This window comes from Myotis daubentonii, chromosome 2, assembly GCF_963259705.1.
Source record: "Myotis daubentonii chromosome 2, mMyoDau2.1, whole genome shotgun sequence".
NCBI lineage: Eukaryota > Metazoa > Chordata > Mammalia > Chiroptera > Vespertilionidae > Myotis > Myotis daubentonii.
The window spans coordinates 163977888-163984619 of record NC_081841.1 but is presented as its reverse complement, the minus strand read 5'-3'; the positions used below and the strand labels follow the sequence as shown (position 1 = coordinate 163984619).

General features: G+C 44.8%; 1 pseudogene; it reads right to left on the bottom strand.

Annotated features, from left to right (window-relative positions):
• Nucleotides 1–4049: 4049 nt before the first annotated feature.
• LOC132226380 (glycolipid transfer protein-like) lies at nt 4050–4746 on the bottom strand (annotated as a pseudogene).
• Between the last annotated feature and the right edge of the window lie 1986 nt (nt 4747–6732).

The window sequence follows — 6732 nt, the reverse complement described above, 5'->3', positions numbered from 1 at the left end:
CTGGCTCCAGATGAATATTTCTCTACATAATAGGGCAATGATGCAACTAGTTCTCCTTTTCATTCAGTATTTATTACCATGGGGTAGCTTGACTATCACTTGGTTTTGCAATTTGTTTTCATGGAATTTTGTTTTGAATTAAAAATTGATCCTATCTTTTATCATTTGTTCACACTCTCAAGTCTTTACATCTTCTTATTTTATTTCCTGTCACAGTTTCCAGAAACTATTGACTGAACAAAGAAACTTCAATAGCTCATCATAGTCATGAAAAACTCTCCCTCCTACCCTAACCTTAAGAGACACATGGCTACATCTCAGTTGGAAGTTGGTTACTTGTCCTAACATATTTTTCCTTATGTTCACATATAGAAGGAAAGTGAAATAACAGTTTTTTTTCTCTGAATCACATGCTATAGTATTGCCCCTACTTCCCATATGAGGGCATATTATGGAGCCAGTGAGATGATATAATTAAATAATTTCCCCAACCTCTAACCAGGAGGTCTTGTCTGACACAATGACACAATTGGGATTTATAGATCACTATTAATTGAAAATTATTTAACTTAAGAAATATATGTGTATATACACACACATTGTACTTTAATTTAATATTGTTGTGCACTCATTTTTCAGTTTTCTGTTGCAGAACAAAGGTCTTTTGAATTTTTTAATATGGGTGTGCTGATTGAACCTGTTCTCTGCATAATTCCATAAAGACTTATCTATGAAGTTCAGGGTTAATTTTTAAATTTTTTAAAGCAAACTAGAACTTACCAGTATTTGCAAAGAGCAAGCTTAATGCAGAATCATAAATTTTAATTTTCCCCCAATATTTGACAACTATCTCACCAATGCTTAATTTAATATAATTTTTTAAATCACTCTCCTTTGTGTTGTCTTTCCAATATTCTGTATGGTTTTGCACAGGAAATATCTTTCTTCTCACATTTAATCACTTTAAATATTTAATTAAGTTAGCTAATTAACAGTACATTTAAAATAAACAGCTTAAGGAACAAGCATAACTAATATATAAATTTCCTAGATATGACACAAAAAGCAAGATCCATTTAAAAAATTGATAAATTCAACTTTAAATTAAAATCTTACATTTTTCAAATGACACTATTAAGAAAATAAAAAGAGCCCTGGCCAGGTAGTTCAGTAAGTAGGAGCATTGTCCCATACACCAAAAGGTTGCAAGTTCAATTTCCTGACAGGGCACATACCTAGGTTGAGGGTTCAATTCCCAGTCAGGGTGCACATAGGAGGCAACCAATCAATGTTTCTCTCTCTCCCTCTCCCCCTCCCACTTTCTCTAAAGTCAATAAACATATCCTCAGGTGTGGATAAAAAAAGAAAAAAAGATTAGCCACAGATTGGGAAAAAAATATTTACAAGCCATACATCTTATAAATCATTTGTATCCAAAATATATAAAGAACATTTATAACTCAATGGTTACACAAATAATCCAATTTTAAAATGTGCAAACTTTTTGAATGATATTTCATCAAAAAAGGACATATCAAAGTTTAAAACTCACATGAAAAAAATATAATTGACTAATATCCTTATTTTATGGATAAAGAAACTGAATCAGATACAGGTTACATTATTTGCCAAAAAGCATATGGTAAGAAGTGGAGCCAGGATCCTGGCAACCTGACTCCAGATTCCCATCTGTCTCTAAAGTACTGCATGTACACTGTCTCCCAATAAAAAAACCAGTCTCATTACTTCATCTGAATTGTTAAGTTTAATGAGATTTGAAGCATTCTCAAATCTTTCTATAGTCATGATAATATAAGGCTCCCAACACCTTATATATTTAACTATATCAAATCGCCGATAGTGGACCATTCATGACCTTAAAAAATGGCAGTTCCATGTGGTTCAATCATAACTTTATCTTTTTTCAAAAGTTACTGAAATAAGAGCTCATAGTCAAGTACATGCTATTTTCTATTCTAAAACATTCTCATACTCATGCATTATCTTCCTACTAGAGGCCAAGTGCACAAAATTCATGCACAGGTCCTTCAGCCCAGCCTGCACCCTCTCGCAATCTGGGACCTTTCAAGGGATGTCTGACTGCCAGCTTAGGCCCAACCCCATGGATATCCCTCTTGCAATCTGGGACTGCTGACTTCTAACTGCTCACCTGCCTGCCTGACTTCACCCCTAAAACTCAAGCTCCTTTCTTTCTTTCTTTCTTTCTTTCTTTCTTTCTTTCTTTCTTTCTTTCTTCCTTTCTTTCTTCTTTCTTTCTTTCAACTATATTTTATTGATTTTTTAGGGAGAGGGATAGGGAGTTAGAAACATCGATGAGAGAGAAACATCAATCAGCTGCCACCTGCACACCCCCTACTGGGGATGTGCCTGCAACCAAGGTACATGCCCTTGCCTGGAATTGAACCTGGGACCCTCCAGTCCGCAGGCTGACGCTCTATCCACTGAGCCAAACCAGCTAGGGTGCTTCTTCTTTTTTTAATTTTTAATATTTATATTTCTTCTTTATTTTTATTTTAAAATTCAAGCTTCTTGAGAACATGAGGCGTTTAACATTATTCCATATTCCTTACAGGGAGCTAAGCATGGTAAACACAGCAAATACTTAATACTTATGGGCTTCTATACAAACACTTCCCAACCAGGAATGTCTTAATAGGCAGTCTCCAAAAATTTGAACTGGAAAACCTGTAAGTAGAGTGCTCAGATTTCAGGCATCAGGTGCTATTAGCAGGATTTCTATCCCAATTAAACTCTAATTCTGAGCTCTCGACAGTCTGGACAAACTGCCCTTCACTATCTCCAAAGATTTTTGGGTGGTTTTTTTTTTTTGTGTGTGTGTGATTCCAAAATAGAGATTTATTTATTAAGAATTATTTAGTGTTTGCATAAAAATCACCAATTGTTCCTCACTGGGTTTTTAACACACATGAATTCTTTGGGGGTCCCTGTATTCACCCCAACACTTTCAAAATACAGCTCGTGTTAGTGCCAGGAGGGACAGTTAAGGCAGCGAGGTGTTTCCTTGGGTCTCCGCATCGGGAGGGCTCATGGTCTCCCCTCTGAGAGAACAGACATGATAGGTAGTTTCTTTTGTGGGATAGGCTGTCTCTGAAGAAAATACTTATGCAGAAGAATGCAAATTCAGTCATCTGTGGTCAGTTACTCATACCTGATAGCTTTAAAATAAAGTCCCCTTGGTCAAGGTCATCAAAGGCTTGCTGGTTGTTTTCAGCTATTGTGGGAAGAGCTCAGGAGATTTATCTCAGTGCAGTGGCAGATGCAATGGCGTGAGGGCACTCCGCCTATACAAGCTTCCTTGGCACACCGGGAAGTGGCAGCGCCTGCCTGAGTAAGCCCCCTAGAGCCCCTACATAGTACCCAAACTTTCCTACCATTGGTTGCCCTAAGGATGTTGTAAACTTCTGATTGGTCCAGAAAGTTATATATATCCCTGTACTTAAACAATAAAGTTCAGACTGCATCTTGAACCTGTCTCCGGAGTCGGGCATGCTTCGATAGGACTCCGTCGGCCTCACCCCCGCGGGACCCCCTGCCTCAAACTATAAAAACCTGTCTTGAAAAAGACAGTAGGAAAGAGCGGGGTCTATACTGACAGCTGTGCGCTGGGCTGTGCAACCACAGGAGAGCACACAGCAGTCTGCTTTAAAAAAAATCCCGTATAATTTCAAGTCAGACTCCTCATGGTCCTTACACGATCTGAAACATCACTGCACCAGATCCTCATTTTTAAAATGAGGTGTATGACAGGGCTCCCCCAGGGTCACGCACCATGTGGGGGGATGGGGAGAGAAAACCCTAGGACTTGACTTATTAGCAACATTAGCTGATGCTTATAACACTGAAATGAAGGCAGTGGGTCTGTGCGGCCCTGAAATTAAAGGTGATTCGGAAGTAGGGTGGTTATTTATTGCTGTTAGGATAGACCCCGAAAATGACTTTTCAGAAACCAGGGCTGTCCCCTGCAACTCCAGCCAGACTTTGGGCCATTCTGGGGGACGTAAGCCAAGATGGCCTGCCAGCTTGCTTCACAGTGATTCTGGCTGGTCTGTTTCTGGGAGTGCCGGCCGCTGGGCACGCCTACATCTTGTAGTTGAGCTCGGCGTTCATCTTGGTGTACATCTCATAGATGACGTCGATGCTGGCCATATAGTTGACCAGGAACAGGCGAACCTTCTCCATGCACTCCTCCTCCATCACGCTCTGGCCCTTGGAGAGCACTATCAGGAAGTCAGACTTGTAGGGTGCGGCATACAGCGCTGCCTGGAAGATCTTCTGCACGATCCAGCTGTGGTACTTCTTGAGCACCATCTCGTAGGCCTTGGTGGCATTGACACAGATGAGGTTGAGGTGGCTCTCATCCTGCTCCCCATCGCAGATGCTCTGCAGAAAGACCTGAATGAAGCGGGGCCCCTTTTCAGCCACATCAGGCCAGCGTGACCCCCACTTTGGGCCACTTTGCTCCATACATTTCCTTCTCCCCCTCCAGGATGTTCTGCAGGGTCCGGAACTTGGCCAGGTCGGTGTTGTACACAGCTTTGATCTTTGTGATGTTACCACTTATTTCTGCCTTGATGGGCGTAAACACTGGGGACGCAAGGCAATCGAAGAAGGGCGGCAGGTGGGACACTACCTCCAGGAAGGGCTGGTCTCGATCTGCTTGTCCTTGGGCAGTGGCTTCAGCAGGTGCTTGGCCAGCAGTGCCATTTTGGGGTCGATGCCGGCGGTGATGCTGTTTTCTAATTGGATCTTCCTCTTCCTTCCCCAGCACACTCCAAACCTACTTCAGAGGAACCACCCCAACCCCGCAGACCCTTAAGAACTTCCCCCTTATTTCTTTGACTTTTCCCCATCAAACTTGAACCCTATTGTGTTGCCTAGAGGCGCCCCGAACCGCTCTATGGGGGGGCGGGGTCAGCCTAGCTAGGGGCCAGGGTGGTTCTTTTCTAACGGTTATTACGGTCATGACACTGTTATAGTCGCTGGATTTTTATATATATAGACTAGGGGCCCAGTGCATGAAATTCGTGCACTGGGTGTGTGTGTGGGGGGGGGGGAGTGTCCCTCAGCCCAGCCTGCCCCCTCTCACATACTGGGAGCCCTCAGGCGTTGACCCCCATCACCCTCCAATCGCAGGATCGGCCCCTTGCCCAGGCCTGACGCCTCTGATAGAGGCGTCAGGCCTGGGCAGGGGACCCTCATTTCCCCCCATCACTGGTTCTGCCCCCAGCCCAGGCCTGATGCCTCGGCCAGAGGCGTAGACCCCCATCACCCTCTGATCGCCTGATTGGCCCCTTGCCCAGGCCTGACGCCTCCGCCAGAGGTGTCAGGCTTGGACAGGGGACCCCCATCTCCCCCTAATCACTGGCTCTGGCCCCCGCCCAGGCCTGAGGCCTCTGGCCCAGGAATCATGCCTGGGCAGGGGACCCCCATCTCCCTCTGATCGCTTGCTCCACCCCGCGCCCAAGCCTGATGCCTCTGACCCAGGCTTCAGGCCTGGGCAAGGGGATCATGATATCCCCCCAATCCCCGGCTCCGCCCCCCACCCAGGCCTGATGCCTCTGGCCCAGGTCTGATGCCTCGGCCAGAGGAGTTGATCCTCATCACCCTCCGATCACCAATCACCGGATCGGCCCCTTGACCAGGCCTGAGGCCTCTGGCAGAGGTGTCAGGCCTGGGCAGGGGACCCCCAGCTCCCTGTGGTTGCAGGCTCCGCCCCTGCCCAGGCCTAACACCTCTGGCCTAGTAGTCCGGCCCGGGCAGCGGGGACCCGCAGCTGCAGCGGCCCCGCGATCGTGGGCTTCGCTTTAGGCCCAGACAAGGGACCCCTAGCTCCTGGGACTGCCAGCTTCGACCGTGCCCAGCTCCCATCGCTGGCTCCACCCCTACTTCCTGCTATCACTGGCCAGGGCGGCAAAGGCACCTGATTCTCTGATCATGGCTGGGGGGCAGGGCAAAGGTGGCCCCAGGGCCGCCTTTGCCCTGCCCCCCATCTCTTAGCTCCCCCCTGGGTTTCCGATCACTGTCAGTGGCAGGGGGCTTCTTCCTGCTTTCCCTTTCGCCTCCCTGCATTGTGCCTACATATGCAAATTAACCGCCATCTTGTTGGCAGTTAACTGCCAATCTTAGTTGGCAGTTAATTTGCATATAGTCCTGATTAGCCAATGAAAAGGGTATCGTCGTACGCCAATTACCATTTTTCTCTTTTATTAGTGTAGATTATTACCAATTCCATAATGCCCTTAGGCTTTTTAAACAGTGGCTAAAAATGGTTCAGTCTGTTAAAATCTATTACCCTCACTATTGCAGTTCCTATAACCTGCTAGTTTTGTGTTGGCATTTTCTCTTTTTATATTTCTTCATTAGTATTTCTGAAGATGACATCTATTTGGCCTCTTTTCATCATAATAAAATGACAGACCCTTACAGAAGTAGACACTGTTTTATGTAGTTTTCACAACAAAGCTCTGGGGTGAGAGTTTTATTATTTCTAGTTTACAGATGAGCAAACTGAACCTTAGTTTACTAAGTTACTTAGCTACTAGTAGGTTTTGCCGAGGAGATAAATTCTCAGGAAGCTTAATTTCAGAGACTATAGTTTAAACATCATACATACAGGAAAAATTAAACAAGATAAAGTTAAAAGATCTGAAGAAAAGAAAGAAATTTTGTTCAGCACATCCAGAAACCTGA